Source organism: Chroicocephalus ridibundus, chromosome 2, assembly GCF_963924245.1.
Source record: "Chroicocephalus ridibundus chromosome 2, bChrRid1.1, whole genome shotgun sequence".
NCBI classification, from domain to species: domain Eukaryota; kingdom Metazoa; phylum Chordata; class Aves; order Charadriiformes; family Laridae; genus Chroicocephalus; species Chroicocephalus ridibundus.
The window spans coordinates 51646921-51669362 of record NC_086285.1 but is presented as its reverse complement, the minus strand read 5'-3'; positions in this window follow the sequence as shown (position 1 = coordinate 51669362).

Here is a 22442-nt window from a genome sequence, read left to right as displayed (position 1 = left end):
GGGATGAAGGGATCAAGAGCGGCCCTGCCAAGAAGGACTTGGGGGTACTGGTGGATGAAAAGCTGGACATGAGCCCACAATGTACATTCACAGCCCAGAAAGCCGACTGTATCCCGGGCTGCATCAGAAAAAGCGTGGCCAACAGGTTGAGGGACATGATTCTGCCCCTCTATTGCGCTCTGGTGAGACCCCACCTGGAATGCTGCATCCAGCTTTGGATCCCCCAAGACAAGAAGGACATGGACTTGTTGGAGCAGGTCTAGAGGAGGGCCACAAAAAAATTATCAGATGGATAGAACACATCTCCTATGAAGACAGGCTGAGAGAGTTGGGGTTGTTCAACCTGGAGAAGAGAAGGCTCTGGGGACACCTTATTGCGGCCTCTCAGTAGTTAAAGGAGGCCTACAGGAATGATGGGGAAAATTTTTTTAGCAAGGCATGTTGTGATAGGACAAGGGGCAATGGCTTTAAACAAAAAGAAGGAAGATTTAGACTAGATATAAGGAAGAATTTTTTTTACAATGAGAGGTGTGAAACACTGGCACGGGTTGCCCGGAGAGGTGGTAGATGCCCCATCCCTAGAAACATTCAAGGTCAGGTTGGACGGAGCTGTGAACAATTTGATCTAGTTGAAGATGTCCCTGCTCATTGCAGCAGGGCTGGACTAGATGACCTTTAAAGGTCCCTTCCAACCCAAACTATTCTATGTTTCTTTCTCAAATTTGCTTCGTTTTGTCAATCCGTGGTAGGATTTCCTGAGCATGGGATTCTCAGAAGGGTTGAAAGATTTGGAATGGAAAGAAATTTAATTTTCACTGTTTGAAAATTGTGTGTCAGAGTAAGTTCATTAATTATCAAATTTTCACTTTACCTCGCTTTATAAAAATAGAAAAAATTAATTAAAATAATTTTTCAAAGTGTGGATTTCAGACATGTATGGGATCTTCGGCATTGTGGACAAAGTCATGCTGAGTCAAAGCTAAAAGTTACTCATATACCAGTTATGAACAGAAACTCTTCTTCTATGAATGTTAGTGTATCTTTTTTTCAGTCTTAAACAGAGCCAAACACATTTTTTCTTATCAAGATGGTTTTTTTAGAGTTTCTCCTGGTCTTCGAGAACAGCTGTTCTAGAGATATTCCTCCAAGGTAGACCGGGTCAGGTTCTGCTTCTGCATCTTGATCATCTCACTCTGTCCTGAGAATAGGGCAAGGGTCTATTATGCACACCTTCCATCGCTAGATTAGAGTTTTGAAACTTTTGCCAGATAATTCAGACCTTGTATTCTAATTCAGAGAAGTTTGAAGTCCTAAGAGAGTCCAGTGCTACAGAACGAGAATGAAAAACAGATTCAAAGAGTAGATTGTAGTCTTTGTTATTTGATTTCAGCTGTTTCCCTGACACAATAAGCAGCACCACGTGAATAGGACCTTACACAACACTGCATGAGAGTACAATTCTCATTCGCTCTTTGTCTACTGAGATCCAGAAAACCCAATTTCAAAAGCCTGACAGCATAAAGTTGTATAGAAACCAATAAATACATCCATATCAGTTCTGATATGAGGTTTTACCAGAGGCCAAGAACTTGTCACCCACAGCGTATCATTTTGGATAGATAGATCATCTAGGAAGACTCCCAATGCTGAATTTAAAGACCTTCTACCACAGAGATCCCACTAGAGCATCACAAATTGTTCCAGCAGTTACACGTTCTCACAGAAACTGTTGTGACATTACTTACTACTGCGAACTGACTAACTTCAGATTTCAGTCTTTAGCCTATCTTTCAGAAAACTTTCTTATTTAATCGGTGGGTCAAACCATAAAAAGGTTGCAAACTTGATCCTTCCCAGAGTGAAATCCGTAACTGGGAGTAAGAGGCATTAGTCTCCTTACACAATAGGTAGGGATAGACTCTTGTCCCAAAATAATACAAACTGCTGGTATGCAGTAGAAGGGTAGTCAGGAGGAAATATCTAGGACAGAGCAACGTCTGCATCTCTGATAGCTGGGAATTAGGTACCTCTGGCTTTTGAGGATCCATCATCCCACACACATCAGGACAGAATCATCACCCCAAAGGTCAAGATCAGCATCTCTTCTGTGGAAAAGCTATGGAGGATTCAGCCTTCTTTCAAAATGTATGCAAGAGTGGTGGTGACTGCCTTTTAAATCAGCTCGTTGACAGAGCACTTGCATGGGAAACGGAAAACCCAAGTTTAAATCTATTCTCAGATCAGACAAAAGAGGAAGTTCACATTTTCTATTTCAAAAACTGTCCACCAACACTGGTATATAAGGCCTGTATTCCATTTTCTTTTCTCACTCCCTGTCCTCTCAATTCTTTCATGGTTTCCTGCAGAGTGGCACAGTTTTGGGAACTGCGTAAAGAGTGCTACCCACCACCAAAAACTTCTCAGGAGAGCCTTGTAGTTACGGCACTGTCCTAGGAGATGAGATCACAGGGAACTTCAGTCCTGCACTTCCCAGGCAGGCACACAACCTAGTTGCACATTACACTAACTTGAACTTCCCTGCATTTAACATGGAGTCCAATGCCAAGTACTTTCATCAGTTATTCTTAGGGCTCTCACTGATGACATCCCTGGGGCACAGATACAGGGGACATCAGACGTTGAGGATGTTAGTCAGGGCAAGACAGAAGCTAGGCACTGTTCTCTTGCCAAGACAGAGACAATTCTGGTCTGCAGTCCTGTGAGGAGCTTTGAGGGAAAGTATTTGTGAATAGGGAACATATTTGAGAAAGGCAGGCATTTCCAGGTACTACAGTTGCTGAGAGGAGGTTTTACCAGAAATGCGGGTTTAGATTTAGAGATCTGAATTCCACATTCATCCTGTATCAGGCATTTTAGTAGATGGAGACACTATAGGCTCCATGGTCAAGTCATTCCTTAACTTTCCTCCTGGGTTACATAAACAGGCTGACTTCAGGTTTAATCTTCTTTCCTGTGCCCCATTCTTGCAGCTGTCTTTGAAAATGTAAAATATATGGATTTACTGGGAAAAGACACACTACTGCCACTGTAAAATACATAGCAACAAAATCCTTAGTGGACACAGTAACATCCTCCAGCTTTTTTTTTTTTTTTTGGTATTAGAAATTCTGTTTATGATAGGATTTTCAGGAGGCTAGAAGGGGAGATTGCATGTATTTTTTGGTGACTTTTTCCTCCCTTCATAGCTGTCTTTTTTTGCCAGAAACAAAGAAACTCTGAAGGAATAGACATCACTTCCTCTAAAAGTGTGTTAATGGACATACCTGGAGCTTTGCAGCTATAAAAACCAAATGGGAGACCTTAAATACATCTAGTGGTAAGAAATTCATTAAGTGCATTATGTCCTCTGAAATATTTTAGCATTAACTTTGGTAAGCTTTCTATTCCTATCTTTTTTGTGGCATATGCAAATAAAGTGTAATGATCCACAAGAGAAGCCAAGCCTACTTTTCTGCTAAGACAATCAACTTAATGAATAATTAGTGTAAGAATATTAGTAACATTAATGCTTAATGAGTTGAATCTTCTTTGCATCATATCCTTTAGTTTCCCCAGCTTGCTAAATAAAAGTTTATTTATTGTCTTAAATTAAAGGACATTTCTGAAATGAGATATAATAAAGTTGCAAAGAAAGAAAAGCTAATCAAGATAATTAAAATGAAAAATTGTTAGAATAATTCACTTTCACCTGCAGTTGCAGTATAGTTGAACTAAGAGTTTCTAATTAAACGAGAAAGTATGTGAAGTGCAGTTCAGCTGATTTGCATTTATGGAACTGGAAGAAAATATTACCTTATTAAAGTGAGTTTCAGAGGAAATGTCATAGCACAGAGGTTGGCCTGACTTGACTTTCTAGTAGATTATGCAGTCATTTATAAATTTGACTGCTTCACAGAGCCAGCTCCTCTGCGGCTCTAAATCAGCATGGTCTCACTGAAGTTAATGAAGCCACATCAATTTATACCAGGTAAGCATCTGCCCACTAACCCTTTCAATGTGTATATTGCTGCACAGAGCAAAATTCAGCTGCATCTGCCACTGTGCATACCTGAGAAAGATGCCAATAAGAGATGCTGTAATGCTGCTGTGCCCAGATAATCAATTTATCCAAATTCTGCTGCTTGGACAAGGGCTGTACCACACTGTCTGACTCTGGTGATTTATTCTTGCAGCTATGTACAAGAAAGTGAGCTAGGTTCAATTTGCTGGCTGGGTTTTTTGGTGAAGTCGAGCGCATGAATACCACTGTTCTCAGTGCTGTACACAGCACTGGTTAAAACTAACATATTTACCCCAATCCATGAAAACCCTGAATCTGAGTTGAGCTCATATGTTCACAGCTGTGAAGGAGAGGGGCTTTTGTGGGCACTGCCTGGTGTGATGCACAGTCCCCTTCATGGTGGAATCTCTGCTTTCCTACCTGCAGTCCCAGCAGTGAGGTTACCACAACAACATGGTTGCAGTAAAAACAAGGAAACCAAGCCCTCTCTCACCAACAGGTCCCTTCTAACCTGAACCATTCTGTGATCCTATAACAGGAAGCAGCCTATTATTACTTTAGAATCATAGAATTGTTAGAGTTGGAAGGGATCTTAAAAATCATCTAGTTCCAACCCCCCTGCCATGGGCAGGGACACCTTCCACTAGACCAGGTTACTCAAAGCCCCATCCAACCTGGCTTTGAACACTTCCAGGGATGGAGCATCCACAACTTCCCTGGGCAATCTGTGCCAGTGCCTCACCACCCTCACTCACCCTTTATAAACATAGAATAGCCAGAGACTAATCCTGCATTGCCTTACTACCTGTGTACACATTCTTGATACAATAAAATTGTAAGGGTATTCAAGGTATTTCATTCTGATTAGGTTGATCTAAGACAATTCTTGGATTTTAAACCCCTGAGGCAGGAGGAAAGGATCTTCTGAGATACAAATAACGTATTTCATCTCACAGATGGAGTCAAGCAGAACTCTAACTATGGGCATCTGCTGCAGCATCACAACTACTTCTAGACTATAAAAATGTAATACTTGATACTGGCAGAGTATTTACTATGTCTCTTTAAGAAACCAGGATTCAGTCTATTGAAGAAGAAAATGCTATTGCAGCTGTTTTACGCTTATATTTTGTGCAAAAGAAAATGACCCTGTCTATCACGCCTTCGCTAGGAAAACCACAGCTGGTTTTGGGAGGCATTCTGTGGTCAAGAATTCAGCTGTCAAAGTTGTGTTACATCAGAGACAACAATGACCTGCTGGCAGAGATAACAAGACAAACCAACAGAAGAGAAGCTTCAGAGAGGTCTCATTTCCAGCCCTGCTTCATTCATTGCAGCTACAGGCCTAAATTAACCTTGCAAAACTGTCATGAAAACGTAACAGGCCAAGCATAAGATTTACTCTACAACTCTCTATCATAACGGTGATGACAAAAAATATTAATGACATCTGGTTCACCTGTCAAGTTGATTGCTCAGCCCAGATAAAAAGCAACAGTTTTGTGGAGCTGTTTCAGCTGACAAGCCCCCATCACAGCCATGTCATCCAGTGTAGCCACACTAATTAGGGGGCTGTTCAGCCTGGCCTTTTCCTCCCCAGCCAGGGGTGAGCAGATAGCAAAAGATAGCAGATAGCCCAGCCCAGCTGTTAAACACAGATGTGTCATTAGGTCAAATGACCTTTTGGCCCCATTTGATTTAAAAGCCCATTAGGCCAGCTTCTTTTTATTTATATTTTAAATACTTCCAGTTTAGTATGGAACAATTCCAGTTAACTGTGGAATTGTACACACGCTTGGAAAAATCCGTTTTATAAAAAACTAAGTTGCCTTAATGCTGAGTATGCAAGAACCTATGTTTATGTTGATTTTCTATGCTACATGCCACAGGAACTCTTCTACGTGCTTTCAGCAACCCTTAAGATTAAAAATAATATTCGATGCTACCAAACAGATGAATTACGAATAACCTACAGCCACTATCACAACTGTGATTTATTAAGTGAGGAAGGCAGAGAAACTCATGAGGCACATTACTTAAAAACCACCCAATCCCCCCCTCCCCCCCCCCCCAAAAAAAAAAAATAATGAGGAAGTGGTGCAGGTACTCCTCCTTTTGCTTTTATCTGGCCAGTTGTGATGCTGACATTCAGCAGCACTGCCAGAGTGTGGAAAGGAGAAGAAAAAAAAAATAAAATAGATAAATAAGGAGAAGCGAAGAAAAGAGGGCAAGGAACAGACAGTTGCAGGCTTCTTACCTGGGCTGAGAACACCCATCTTGCTGATTATTTCCTTTAGCCTGTCATGGTGTTATACAGGTTGCAGCTGACACAGCGTGCCAGCACAAAGAAAATTGTGAAGGGAGGGGATCAGAAGAGGCCATTTTGTGAGTCCTGTACTGGATGTCGGTGGCGAGGTGCCAGCACAGCGGGGGCTGCAGGGGGTGTCTGTGAGGGGAGGCCCAGGCCAGACAGGGCCGAATCCAGCCGGCTCCAATGGCCCCACCGCAGGGCACAGCTCATCCCCTCAGCCACCATGGCTGTGCCTCTGAGGAAGCATGTTTTTTAAAAAATAAAATAAATAAAATAAAAAAATATGGGTAAAACCCTGCCTGGCAGAGTGAGAGGGAGGAAAAAAAGTGAGAGAAACAGCCCCGCAAGCCTGGAGGAGGTGCTCCAGGCCCAGAACTTGCTGGTGACTCGTCACCCAGCCAACATAGGCTTGAATATAGTGGGAATGCCAGAGGCACTCGACACAAGAAGTCTCCAAACACTGCAATGGGTGTCTGAAGGTGAAAGTCACAGAAAAGTTTTATAGTCTGGTCTGAGAAGAAGCTTTTAATCAATGGGCAGATTTTGTAAGTGTGTATGTTTTCACAGGTGGCCATTAAACCTGTGATGCCAGTACTTTGACAGCATCTTTACATTCATTTACATACAGCATCTATCAATGCCAAATGGAATGACTGATACTACCATCTCTAAATAAAGAAAAAAACACCAAAACCCCCAGACTTCTCAAAGCTCCTAGTATCTGAGTTACTCAAACTTCTTGGTTCTCTTGAAAAACAGACACAATCTAAAAATTATTTGAAACCTAGAAAGCACACAGGAAGTTGCTATTACTATAAATGTGTATGCATACACCAAAATGAAACTGTAAGGACAGGAATATTTTGAAGGAAGAGGATGCCTACAAGGGGAAAAAAGGGGAAAAAAAAGAGGAAAAAAGCAAATCCTGCATACACAAAACCAGGCACAGCTAGAAAAAGGATGCCATGCTTTACCTGAGATTGAGGTCACCTTTTTAAGTAACAATGCATCATCCTTCTCTAGTCTCAAATCAGAGGCCCTTTCCAGCATGATTCTCTATGAGGCAAAGAGCCATTATCCAAAAATCCACATTATTTCAGATGCGTGTTCAGTCTGTGGGGCTGTTGGGAGGGTTAGTAGGCTTGCTTTGGGCGCAGTTTGTGTGTGGCCTTGGAGAGCAGGAAGGCATACAGAGAAGTTAAGATGGCCAAGTTCAGCCTGTACCATTTCACCACATAACCTTCCATAGTTAACCTCCCTCTACCCTTTTCCTGTAATTAGGATGTTATAAACAGATTTCCAAGTTTGTCCCATGCCTTCCCTATATTATTTTTGGACATACAGGAGGATCCAGGCATTGCTTCAAGAAGTTTTGGCATCTTTCTATGTCTGTAAGCCTGTGAACTCTGCAGGATAAGTAAACCTCCATGAGCTAGATCCCTCAAGGATACAAGACCTCCTGCTGACGACAGCAGCAATGTTAATGCTGAAGCCTCAGCTGACATATGGATTACTTAAGTGACAAATTCACAGAACCTTTAATTCAATAACCTTTGCTTTTATGTCTGGATGATGCACCATGTCCAATTTGAAGATATTAGTATTCAAAGTTATTTAACAACTTGTTTGTGTGAGCATATTCCAGCCTGTTAGGTGTTTCTGCTACTGCATTTGCAGTAAGATTTTCATGGTGAGCAAGAGGTCACATACTGATTCAATTTCATGATTATGGCACTCAAGACAACACGGCCAATGTATTATGGCTACTTCAATATAATCTCTCTTTTGCCTGGACAGTTATGATACTTTATCCATGAGCATTCCTAAGAATAAAATTCACCAGGGAGAAGTAGATACCAACTACATGGAGAGGAAAGTTGTAGACAGTACTTTTTCCACTAGTAAGTGGTCACAAACATTAGTCCTTGCAGAATTTCCTAGGAGTATTAATAGATTTGATACATAAGGAGAATATCTTTCATAAAATAGTTGGGTATGAAAACCTTAAAGCCACAAGTCAGAACTTCACACATGACCACATCAAATGAAGAGAATTTGGGGATAAGAGTGGGATTTAATGCTGAGACTTGGAGCAGAACAAAGACTAGATAGTCTCAAAGAGTTAATCAGAAGGGAAGGAGGGATTCAGAATCTCCTCCTGAAATCCAGCCTTTGGTTACAGAAGCACCAGTTAGAGGAAAAAGGATTTTTAACACTTTCATGTTCATAACAGTACATGTAATATATGTACTAGTGCAAACATACACACATATGTAATGTATAACTTATTCCAGCCATTTCCAGAATCCCTTTTGTAATTTGATTTTGCTGTTCCATTTCAGCACTGACCAGAACTCTTCTAGGTCCGTGGACATTCTTTTTTCCATTCACCTCCTTCACATCCACTCCCTGTGGTCTTCTCAAGTTCCTTTAAAAAAAATATTCTTTCCGGTTATCTTCCTTTCTTTGATGTCTTAAACATCCATCCACCCATTCATGTCACCCCCTCTAAATGCTTCTTTTCTCTCCCCACTCCTTCCCTTTCTCCACTTCATTGAGTGTGGCTCCCTGTGGTGAACAAGCCAACTTTCACAATTCACATATTTCCCTGCTGCTTTTTCTGCCTCCCATATTGCAATTTTTTGCCCTGCAGTTGTGTCTATCACTGCTCTAGGAACTGAACAGCCAAAGTGATGCAGGCAAGACATCCAGTTTCATCATCTGATTCACAGCATGACCCCAAAACCAGTGGTATCAACACAGCTGAGAGGGTAGAAAACTGCCATACAAGGGCTTGGACTTTGCAACTGACAACACTGCATAGCACCCTGAATTTTGACCTCTCTCCCTCACCCCTATCTTAATCTTACAGAGTCAGCCACCTTTACTCACGTATAAGACATCACTGCAGGCTCTCCTGCTGCTTTTAGTAGTAACAGAGTATGAAACCTTTTAAATAAAGGCTAGAAATGGCTAACCCTCTAGCTACCTCGATGATCCATCCAGACAGATCAGCGCAGCATTATCCCAGACAAGGCTTTAAAACCAGATTTTGATAACGTATTTGTATCTAGACATCCCATTATCATGATATTTTTTCAACCACCTCCCAATTTTACATCCACCTCTCTTTCCAGCAGGAAGCTGTTTCTGATATACACCCTAGAAGTTCTGCTAATAACATTTCCCTTGTGTACGTAATTAATCCACCCTCCTTGCTTTATCATTCCTTGTATTTGTAGATTTAAAGTCATGCTTGTTTCTTTTCCCTGCTGAAACTGAACCTGAACAGATAACACTCAAAAAAGAGCAGAGATACCACCCTGTCAACAAAACTTTTCCTTGACAGACAGGTGCATATAAGAGTACATTCAAAGGAATCGTACTGAAACTTCAGACACTGGAAGTAGAGGAAGGTATTTTTCATATTCAAATTCAAACTTTACTTACCTTCATTGCTATTGTGTTTAGAACACAGGACAGAAAAAGAAGTAAATCAAGGAAGCACATAATGCTGAACAACTAAAAAGGGATAGGAATGAGAAGGAACATCTGATGTCCCTGGAAAAAGAAGATTCAGTGTACTCCATGCACATTTGGATACATTCCCTGAGAAACCAAAGCAGAGTCTGGCTAGGAGAAGAACAAAACAAAAGCACAACTAAGCGCAGTTATTTAAGTGCTGCAGTATTCTAATGATTTATGTAGTCCTGACACCAAGTAATTCACTGCAGATTTCCTTAATCTTACATTTAGGATTAAACTATGTAATAACCATTTCCAGTACAAAATTAGAAGCTCACTAAATCTGTTCTAGTATACAGTTTGCTTGATGCTTTCAGAGAATTTAAAAAAAAAAAACATGAGCTCACAGCTGTGAACATAACTTCCATTTTAACATGATGGTATTTCAGTAGTAAGACTGTTTTACAGATTGCTATAATATATTGTGACCATCACAGATTACAGAAGCACACAAAAGGCCAAGGGGATAACATGTTTATGCCTCCTCCCTCTTCCACCTTCTCCATTTCACAGCAGCCTACATGGAAATGAAATATAAGTTTTAGAGAATCATGCTGCTGTTTGAAGCCAGTGTAACTTTCTCTCCTGAAAACCAGTAGAGATGCAGCTAGAAAGATAAGTAGATATGGTCAAATTGTCAGAGCAGTACACCTTGTCAGGTAATGACAAATGTTTTAATCATTGCACTAATGTACAGCTTGGGCATAAAGCACCAGGTTTCTGCTGCACTAGAACAAATAACTTCTTAAAGCCATTCATTTCACTTTCCACCTCCTTCAGCCTTTCAAGGGTTTCTTGGAAAGGAGAGCAATTCTCACTGAAGCCTAGGTAAAGCATATCTAGGTGAAGGGAAGATACATCACAAGGGGAGTAACATGTTCGAAGACAAACATCTACACACTGCTGTGTGTATTCCAGGTGCATCAGTTCATTTCCTGAGGTAATTATAATCCTGTTGAAAATCTTCACAAATCATTTAGATCATACAATCATTTAAGAACATTCCTGTAACATATCCAGAAAGAAACCAACTGGCAAAGTAATCATAATCCGTTTATAAGGTCAATAAAACTATACTTTGCTGGATGAAAGCACTAGGAAGAGAATAAGTAAACAAATAAAGTGAGCTGTCCTGAAAAAGAAATAGGGAGTTCAGAAGGTTGCTGCTCTAAGTAGCCAGGGGTGCTAGATATTCAGTTAGTTTAGGGCTGAATTCTGGGAAGCATCGGACAGATGGTGGCTAAAAGAACGAAGAGAAGTCTTGCCTAACAGGTTAATTATTTCTTCAAGATCCCAAGGGAGAAAGTTAGGATACTGGCACAGCTGAGAATAACTACTGTTAACTATTGTCATAAAATATTAAGATGTCATAGAATATTAAGACTTTTTCTGTCTGGCTTTTTATATTGTTATTATTTCTTTCATAACTTTGTTTCCAGCTCTGTACTCAGGAGTGCATTAGCATTATTAAAAAGAACTTGCAGTGTTCTCAAGTACTACAGGAGTTTAGCTGAAACTGCCTGATAATTCCTCAGAGATAAGGAATCTGTTAAAAATAGCATGTGGGTACACTACTTCCACAAGTTCAAGGTGACTTTGAAAGTGTCAGGAATTAGGATATGCATCTTGATAAGCCACAGATTTGCAGGGAATTTTGATGCTGCAAATGCCAAGTTCCAAGGAAAAGCCCCTTCTAGACACCAGGCAGGAGGAACAGGCAGCTAAGAGGCAGTTCACGATTTATCTCCCAGATCCCTGCCCCAGTACCTAATACTACCAATATTTGCTTCGTTTGTGGGAAGAAATCTGCCACTTCAAGCTATACTGCAAACATCTAGAATAGAAGATCACCTGTCTTAAAAGTCAAACTTTATTACTAGTACACAGTCTAGGATCACAGGTAGGCATGCATTTATGGAAGCTGGACAGTTGAGCTAGTAATTTACCTGGTTCACCTATTTAAATAAAAAATTTTGATAGGTTGAACAAGATCATTTACATTCACCTAAGGAAGCCCCTTCTACATTGGCTGATACTCCATGTGACAGCAGAGCTACCTAAAATTAATACAAGCCTTATATGACCTCATAACCTAGTAAATTCTGTTGACTTCATCTCCCTCACCCAAATTACTTTACTCATTCTGAAGTTTAGTACCTATTGAGGTGCTGTTATCAAATGAAATTGCAGGGAAACATAATGAGCCAGGCTTTTCGTGGCAGTGTTTTATTGCCCTTACAGATAGTGTTTCATTCTATTTATGACTACCAACACAACAAATCTTATGGGACTGCCCTATTTTGGTAATTGTCTGAGCACATTGATTTCCTACTAGCAATATTGCTTAAATGATACAGTTCTGAAGGACACTAAAAAACCAACAAAACAAATCAAGACAGTTATTACAGCAGCAGTGTGATTTATTTACTATTCTCCCTACCCTGAGTAAAAATAACAGATTATTTTTGTTACAGACCAGTATGACTGCAGATGTTAAGTGGTTTTATATGCCCATGGATTAATTCCATTTCTTCATACCAATGTAAATGCAGAATAAAGGCCTTTTCTTATAAATACAGACCATGAACAGAATGTGGTTCACAGTATAAGAGGGGTGATGACGAAACATGCCAGATAACTGATGTTTAACTTAAGTTCCAGTTTACTGAACAAGCAAAAAGCTGTTATCATATTCCACAATAAACAGCAAGCAAAAGTACAGGGCTTCTAAATTGAAAAATAAGGTCACACTTGAGGTGAAAGAACTCAGTTAATTCTCAGGTTTTTAAATATCTAACTGATCCCCTAAGATCTTTCAATTGTATAATTCAGTTTGCTTCATGGTGCCAACTCATACCCTTGCACGCCAACTCTAGTATATGTCTCCAAATATACCTAGTGAATAATTCCAAAAACCATTTCTGAGAATGAGTGCATTTCTTTATCACTTGAGTTGACGGAAATACATTAGGGAGGTCTGGACAGTGTCTTAAATGTTTCATAATCTGTATTTTTTGGAAAGAAAGAGTTCCTAGGCACTCACTCATGGACTTAAAACCTTCCTTGATTTATATGGCTCATCTGATGGTACATTTTTAAGATCTAAAATCATGGAAATAAAATACAGTTCAAGCCATAAGAAGTGGCAGGACATCTTTCAAGTACCAATACATTGTGTCTTAATTGTACTGAAGGATGATACACATAATCGTGCAGAAACAACTTAATTCATTAGCATCAATACACAGTAGTAGGTAATAAAATTATTCAGAGCTGCAGTGTCATTAATCTATGCCAAGCGACACAAATGAAACTGAACATCTGAAAACAATATTGCAAGAAAAAACTAAATGGAGAACATGTTGGAGAATCTGAGCTGCATGCAAAGCACATTGTCGTTAGTCTCCTCAACCAAGTAGTCCTGTCGTTTTAACCATGGTGTAACGTCGGTTTGCAGAGACAGTCTTATGCAAGACAGGCTATAATCCTGCTGCAGCTTCATGTCCTCCTACTTGAATTCCCTGAGAGGCAGGAAGACACAAGCGCGATCAGATGAGCAGGGAGCCAAAGGCCACATTTCTCAGGTACATGATTTGGAGCTGCAATGGGTCCTGGGCAAAATGTGCTGCTTTAGGGGTGTCTGCTGGTGGTCAGTATGGGACAAAAGATGGGTGGTGGGGTTGATTTTGCAATCAAAAGGTAGGACAATACAGAAATAGGGGCAGGTGTAAACAGGAAACATCAAAACAAGCTGGAAACAGGGAGGTGGCAAGATGAGGTGGATCCATAGCCATTTGCCATGTGAAAAAGATAGCAGGGGAACAAAGGTGGCAGGAAAAACAGCACAGAAAGAAAAAAAAATATAGTAAAGTTCAGCTTAAGGTACTTGGAGATGGAAAAAAGCAAGCAGAACCTACGTTCCAGTTGTATAGTGTTGGGACCTGAAAGGGTGAATGAGCTTTTATTTCAACATATTGAAAACTAATCTCCTGGCAGCAGAAGAGATTAGCAACACAAAAGATAAATGTTACACTGTCATTAGACTTTCGGAACTCATTGCACACATTTCTGCTGTCATATTTCAGCATCCCATTAGAAATCACTGGTATTAAAGGCCATTTCAAAGTGGGACCTTCCTGAAAGTGTTTTAGAGCAGTACTGATCTCTCATGATGACAGAGGAAAAACCTCCCTTTGCTCATGAGACTGCTCCTGCTTCAGCTTCTAAATTAATCTGGGACCAAATGCCCAAAGACAGACTCACAGTGCTAATGACAAAAGCCTCTTGCTTGTAAGAAACAGCATTTTTTTCTAATTAAAAAGAAACCCAGCACATGATATAAGGGAGAGGCTGATTACCTAAGAGACCGGTTTGATAGCTGGAGTTGTTGTTGTAGCAGCCATGGGATTCCCAGAAGCGATGCTGCAAAGAACACCAGTTCAGCATTGATTACTGTACGCAGAAACACTGGATCCTACTGTCCATCCCAGAAATGGGAGCCTGCTTTCTTAGTGAAGGAGATCTCAGAACAATGATTATCATTCCTATTTTTAGTAAAAGGTGAAATACTGAACCCTAGTTCTCTTCAGCTGTCTTCAAAGATAGCATTTTGCTTTAGTAGAAGAAAAAAGGCGATTAAAGACTATTTTATGAGCTCAAAAGTGATAGTACAAAATTTGGGTGGTCTAGGCTATTCTTCAGTGTTTAAAAACTATAAATACACCACCATTGCTATGAAAACAAGAAGATGTTTTTCCTCTGACACAGAGCATGATCCAGTGGCATGAAAAGTCAGACCATTTGGGTCTTCTGGGCCTGACCAGCCAAAGCTCCTGACTCTATAGTGACTGTAGATCTGCCTTTTGATGGTGTTTATCCCATAGCAGATGCAACATAAGGAAACATAGTAAAGGAGCCTCTATGCATATGAAGAATGCATAAATCCACAGCTGAACCTCAGTATACTTCCATGGAGATGCAGAAATACAGCAAGCATGGAGCCTGCCAGAGAAGAAACTTTAGTTTGATTCCATAGTTGTGTCCAGACATTAAAAACGTCTTCGGTTTTTGTGTTTTGGGTTTTTTTCCCCCCCAGTGTGCTCCAAGTGGCAATATCCTTCAGAGTTTTTATAGTGGTGGGGTAATCCCAGTTTCGTCTTCTTCTAAGTCTTTCAACATAGGGAAGGGGAAAAAAATAAAATAGTAATAATAATAATAATCACTACTCTGGCTGCCTGGTTTCCCTAGATCCCCCACTGTCATGAGTGGAGACTGAGAGACTCCTCCAAGTGTTGATTCAGCCTAATTTAACTAAACTATGTGACTTACTTTGTTAGTTTTGTTGGATGTTATCCCATTAAACCTTTGATTTTATTTTATTTCCAAGAACGCTGTCATTGCTCACTCCCGCATGTTTTATATGCCTCCTTGGGCACTGTCACATTGTTCATGAAATTCCAGCCTGTGCATAGAGCCAGCACCCAGTCCATGCACAGTGAGAGTTTTACTTTATAGGCAACCAGGGAGATTTCCTTGCAGGAAGCCCTCTATACCTCCCAAGTTGAATTGTTCTCTTCTTCCTCTTCAGCAGCATGAGGCTGTTCCCAATTTTTTACATTCATTTTAACCTTTTAAGAGCTATTCATCGAGGCACTAGTGTGCTTTCTGCGAAAGCACACTAGCCTCAGTCCTACATGGAATGCTTTACTCAAGTATTTAACTACATAATCAGTCTTGCCTAATGAAAACTGACATATGAAATACTACTTCTGATGAAGCACACTACATTGATTCCCCTGGTGATTATTTGATTGTAATATCAATAAATCGGTCACCAGGTTAAAAAACAAAAACAAACAAACCAGTTAATGTGGTCAAGTGTAGAAATCCTAACATAGGAAGGAAAGCAGCACATTAAAGGGCCTGGAAGGGAAGGTGTTGGGCCTTGTTTAGTGATGGTTGCATTCTTACCCTATTTGCTCACCAGCAACTAAGCAAGCCAGCCTCTGCCACCACCTCCTATATGGGAACATGTATTCCCTCCCTGGGAATAACTGCAAGACAGAAGACACCAAAGAGTTTCAGCTGGTGTAAAATTGGAAGTGACATATACCACTTTGCAGATGATCACAGCCAAGAAAGAAGCAGCCCTTTCCCCCCTGTGTTAGTAACTTGCTGAGCTGCAGTCAGTATCTTGATGTATCAGGGTGAAGATAGATGATACCCAGTCTCTGAAAAGCAAACAAAAAGTCTATGAAGGATATTGCCCCTTTAAGCAGAAAACAGTTAACTATCTTTCATTTCACAGCAGAACAATGAAGTAACCAGACAACTCCAGGCTTTCTTCATAATAGTGAGTTACAAGAACAGCTTGGTCTTGTGGTCAGTATTGAGAGAAAGAACCCAGTTCTCCTGAGCTTGCAGCAGACTGCTCATTTTTTCTGGAGCGCGGTGGGAAATCCTAATGTTGTAACCATAGTCAATGCAAAACAAAAATGTTGATAGTAAGTTAAAGAAGAATTACTACTGCATCTTCCTAATGAGAAAAAAAAACAGACGTGATTAATCTACCCTGTTCACATGCTTCTTTGTGGCTACACATGGCTTGAAGAAAAAAAATCAAAAAATCCAAAAGAAGGAAAAGGCTTTCACAGAACCCACTCTCATTTAGTTCCTCTTCAAATGGAGAGCTGAAGCTTTCAATTCAGAAATGATTTGCTATACATTTGATAAGATGCAAGAAAAGACTTTTCTTGCAGAATCACTTCAAAAAAATTATTTGGCACGCCAGCAGAGTCTGCTTCCCACCCACCAATGTTGCAGCACAGCACCTAAAGCACATGAAGAGACACCTGCACTACACTGGGCCACGTAGCCTTCTCTGCAAGGTCAAGCTTGAGCTGGGCACTCAAAGCTGGCAGTGAAAGACTGCACAAAGCCTTCGCTGTCATCACCTGTAAGCAGCTTTTCTGTGGTGGGCTACAGACATCAACCATGCTCACCAAGCACTGCCAGTGGTCTTAAATCCCCTGCAAGGGAGCTGCTTCAGCTCTCTTTCTTCTGATCTAGCACCTCACATCTTCCCAGGGGTTTCCAGGTGGAAACGCCACCACAATGCTTCTCCACTGAGCTTGAAGCCCAACTGACATCACATTACAGCATCTTCTACCCTGCCTTTTCATTGGTAGCATCATCTAATTCTATACTACAGCTTAATGGCACTGTCAAATGGTCAGCCATTCAAGGGGATCTTCCCACAGCAGCCACCTTGTTACCCTGAGCCAAGTGGGACAATTGTCTGAGGCCCTACAGCACCATTTCCAAAAATATTTGCTATTTTCAGGTTGGTCAATAAAGATTAGTATGCATCCCCAGGGCTTAACAGTGATGATCTTAGTGCCCTTGAGATATTCCCTGGGAAGAAACCTGTAGCAGATGCCAGAGTGTGACTCACTCATTTGTTTAATGCTGTAGTTCTAGTTTCCCTTTTATGAGAAATTCTTGTTGTGTGGTTTCTCCCCTCAAACATATACAACCAAGCATATCCACTTTATCACTCCCATATCATCAGACCTTTCTCAGCTGGAGAAATTTCTTCAAGAAGCATCGTCTTACTAAACACTACCTAATAATCTTCTGCAGAAATATTGTCTTGACCTTGAGTTGACACCTCATCGTAAAAGGCAACTCCAGCACAGCTTCTACGATACCTTATCCACCCATTTCCTTTGCAATAAACAACAAGATGCTGTTTTTGACCAAGGAAAATAATAATAAAAAAATAAGTCCCCTCTCTTATATGTCCATTTAAACATGGTGTATTTAACAGCATGTGGACTAGTCACTTACAACACTTCAGTCACCTTCTATACATCTACAGAAGCGGCAATTACCATACTTTGCAGTGAAATTTGCAATCAGTTGGCCACCTTTCCTATGTCATCATGATTAATGTATTCACCAGTACTATGTGTCAATAGCTTTCATTCTGCTGGGTACATCACTGAAACACAGGACTCATGGCAACATCCATTACACTTACAGCATGGAGCTAAGGTTCTGCTGCCTTGGTTCTGAACCCCTCCTGCAATAATGCGCTGCTGACCATTAAGAGCTTGTTTCCAAGGAAATATTGCAAGGACCACATGAGCCTAAGATGTATAGATCACGAGTAAACCCACAGCTTGAGAAGGTCTTGCTCAATCAGTACTCTTTATGCAGTCATCCTAGAGGAAGACATTTTAGCCATTTTAGCAAGCCACGGTGACAGATAGCAACTAAGTTTTACACCTATACATCAAATTTATGGGGAAGTAACTTCAGGTACAACCCCAAATCACAGCCATAATAATTCTTCAGATTTAACTTTTGTCCAGCAATTTATTCCTCTGATGGGGAGTTGGAACTGCCTTTACAGATATGTCTGTAACTTGCCACAAAAGCTTTCCAGGCTGGCTCTCACAAGTGTGACCACTGCTTTGCAGATGGTCATTTCAATCTCAGAAGCACAGTAGACTAGTTCTATGCCCTAGACAATTGACTGCCTGTTAGGGGCGTACTTATGTGAGTTTTGGTTTCAGATCCATCCCTACAAGAGCAAGAATCCCTGGACTGCTTTCCGTTGCATAAGCAGGCCCTGAAAGGGCTGGTCTTCAGGACTTCTTCCAGTCACAGACAGGATTTTTAATGACAAAGCCTGAATAATTGGCAAGATGGGGGCTAGAAATAAATATGCAGATAGGCCAACATTTTTTCTGAAGAAGTTTAACTTGCAAGAGGAAATTGAGACTAATGAAGTGTCAGGCTGGTTATAACCAAGTAATAACATCTTCACACTGTCAGTCCAGTCACTTGCACACATGACAAAAAAATGAGCTGGCAGTTCATATGACTAGACTACAACAGCATTCCTGTTGCCCAGAATCTGAGCCCCTTTCTGTGCAAGGCCCCATGAGAGGGTCAACAGCAAACACAGAGCCTCATTTGACATGGAAATAGCATGCAGCAAAAGATTTGCCTGACCAAAATTCCTCGTGGAGGAAGAGCCTAAGAGCATATCTCAAACCTGGTAAGTCTGTTCTTCTTAGGAAGAGTTTGTATAATTACATAACTACATCCCTAAGTATGACATCAATGAACCTGTAAAAGCACGGTCAGATAACAAGGTGCTCTAAGACCTGTGTTTGGAGACTTTCCTGTCCTCCTCACATTTTCTATGTTTTACATTAAAAAGGGCCTGGATAATTCTTAAGAGGTGAAAAACCTGTTTCTTACCAAGACCTGATAAGCTACCATAGCACTATTAGTCCACAGGAGAAGGAGAAGGAAGGTAATACAGCTCAACTATATACTCTTCCTTTGTAAGTTAGGCAACAGCGAATTACCTCATATTTCACACAGAATTTCCTAGGGACCAGGAATGCATGTACAGAAAGTTGCAGCCCAGTTGTAACTCATGCTGTACTCATTGAATGTTGAGTCACAGACCAAGCATCATTTGGTATCTTGAGGTGTTACGGACAGCGTGAGGTGCCCCGTGAGCAGGGCCAGTCCCATGTCACCAAGGGGAGTCCTTCACTCCTTAGGACTTGCTCCATCTCCATGCAGTAAAAGTTAAAAAAAAATAACTTTCTGTCTTCAGGAACAGATTTGGTGGCTTGCTCAGCGTTATAAGCCTTACCTAAATCCTTTGCAAGCAGAAAATGAAATTCTTAAGCCAGTTATGCAGATGCTATCAGAAATATTGGCCAGTAAGTACATCATCACAAGCTGGCTTAAACTGTAGCTGTGACATTTGGAAACATAAGCAGGTAGATGCATTACCAAGTATTTTTTACATTTGGATTTTGCATGGAAAAGAATGTTAGAATATTTCTAAATCTCAGAGTAAGAAGAAACAGTGCCATGTTTTTTTCAGTGCTTCTAAGGATGGGGGTGAGGGGGTGTGGAAAGGCCTTTCTTCAATATTTTTTCTTACTTCGAGTCCTGTAAGGTTTTGTCTAGGAATTAGATTTGGTTCTAAACTACATATAATTTTGTTTATGTAAGTGTGGAATAAGTAAGTATTTCTATCTTATGAACATTCAAGATAAACATATTATACCAATTCATCATGTCGTAGCATGTGTTCCATAAACTCCAGGAAATACCATAATCTTAAATGCATGTTTCATTCAGGATCCCGGCTCGTTTCCAACATAGCAAAAAAAGACGAAATCATAAGAACTAATAACCAAAGACACTTTTATGGGTCTCAGTGCTCCTGACTCTCCAAGTTCTGTAACAACAACAGAAACTCACTTAGAGAATAATGATGTTCTCAATATTTTTTTTCCTGTTGCTGCCATTTATACAGTCCTAAGGGTGCTGTCTGGGAAAATAACAAGAGCTAATACAGAACAGCTTGTTGTCAGCATTGAACATCAGCCTAAGTGAAATAGAGATCAACATGAAGTGCACTTTACAAAGCCTATCTTCAGACCTCAGGTACACGCTTGATGGCAGGAATTCTTCAAACAGCTGGAGACATTGCCTCCTTCCTGCTCCCACACCACCCCCTGCTCTCTGCAAACTGAATTGAGGCAGCAACCTTTTAAGCAGGTGCTGCATCTGCACAGTTAACACTTTCTCTGCCTCTTCCTTTCTGCAATATGGAAGATTCAGAAGTAATTTTAGGGATAGGCCTGGAGGAACAAGTGGTAGTGTACCTCTTCCAACGGGCTTCCCAGGTGAATGGCAGATGATCATTGTTATCTTATGTCAGATGAGTCAGTCAACTTTAAGTTGAATGAAATTTCCACTGCATAGAAAGTTATTTTGTTGGGCATGTCATGAAATATCCACCATGTGACACATGCCGTTAGCAGCATTGGCTTGCTACTGCTCTTATTCAGATAAATCAGTTAAGTTTATGCAGATAGTAAAATTGCACCACTGTAAAACTGATATAGCTAGGAGGAGACAGACTCACTGTACGCTGCCATTGACCTGTTAACCACATATAGTTAACAGCTACTGTCTCATGTGTGGTGTGGTTTTTCTTCCATTTTCACTGAATGACACATTTCCGTGTAATGAGTAACGCTCCTCAGGTTTCAGATCTATGGCTCTTTGGAGAATAGGTGAGAGAAGCTGCCTGCTACCAGCAGGCGTACATTTTGAAGCACAAGCTATTCCGTTATTCAGGAAGTGCTGGATAAACAAAGAAGCCTTTCCACTGAGTCCTACCCCACAGCCCTCTCTGCACAGAGGCAGTAAGTTGTTGCATCTACCACAGTCACTCTGATACTGCCCTCTCTCCTACATTGCCCTGGCACTTTCAGAAGCTCTACATTAACCTTCAGGGGTCAGTTCACTTAACGAGTTGGATAAACTGTTTCATCAATTTGCTTTCAATTGATGAAATTACAAAAATAATCTTTTTGAATTCATGAGTCGTTTTGTGTTCCTCCTTATAAGCTGTAAAATCGATAATTTATGCTGCACTTAAAAGTTAAATAATTGTTTAGGTGTTGAATTGCTAAAACCCTAAGAAGGGGCCAATAAGTATGGAAGAGTGGATGTGAGTTTATGGACATAAAAGATGCAGCATTTTCCAGGTCATCTTTCACTATCTGATAAAACACTGCAGTAACCCACGTACCAGCATTATTTTCATTTGCAGCTCCACATAGAAAAGCAATCAATCCAAGCAAAGTTATGCACACCAACCACTGAATACTGACTTCAAAGCCCTTTAATTTGAAGACAAGATAATTTCTAGTCAGTATGAAATTCCAGGCTTCCCCATACGCTGCACCCCTCATTGTCATGCGTCTCACTGCTGACTGGGCTGCTTTCCTTGCCTCTCTGCTCCATGAGATGGACGCCTTCCCCGCACGGCTGTGTATTAAACTCCGATGCGGCCATCTTGTACCACCACACAGCATTTACATAGTTAGAATATGAGCAGTATGAGACCTAAATGGTCCAGCCAAAGTTTAGACAGCACATCATTTCTGGCAAATAGTCGTGTTAAAAGGGTCACAGACATATGATTTTCAGATAGTGCATTTTCCTCATAAAGATCAAGGCAGACTAAAAAGACATCATCTCTGAAGGGCAATACAGATAACTCCTACTGATTTTGTCTCCAGGGGAACCAATATCGCTATTGACTGCAATGTTTCCTCCTAAAATTTGTGATTTCACTTTTCATCATCCAAGTGTTAGATGTTTCCTCAGAGCTGTAAACAATTCTGTTTGCATCTCATCTCTTCAATTCTGTCTTAAACTCTTCTTGTTTCTAGTTTAACACCACATCACTTTGAAGTGCTCTGCTTCTGTGCTAAATGTACCCACAGGCATCAGATCAACTAAAATGTTGAATATACATATTAAAAAAAATCCATTTCTTTGGCATTTCCGCTTGGCCAGAGCTAGTCCACTTAGTCTTTCCTCCAGTACTCAATTATGATGAAGTTTCCAGACAATTCTTCTCCTTTACCATTAGTACAGCATAAATTCAGATAAAACTATCTACCTTTCCTCCACATCGCTGTACTTAACTATCTCAAATAAACTGAATAAATTTCACTTTACTCCCAG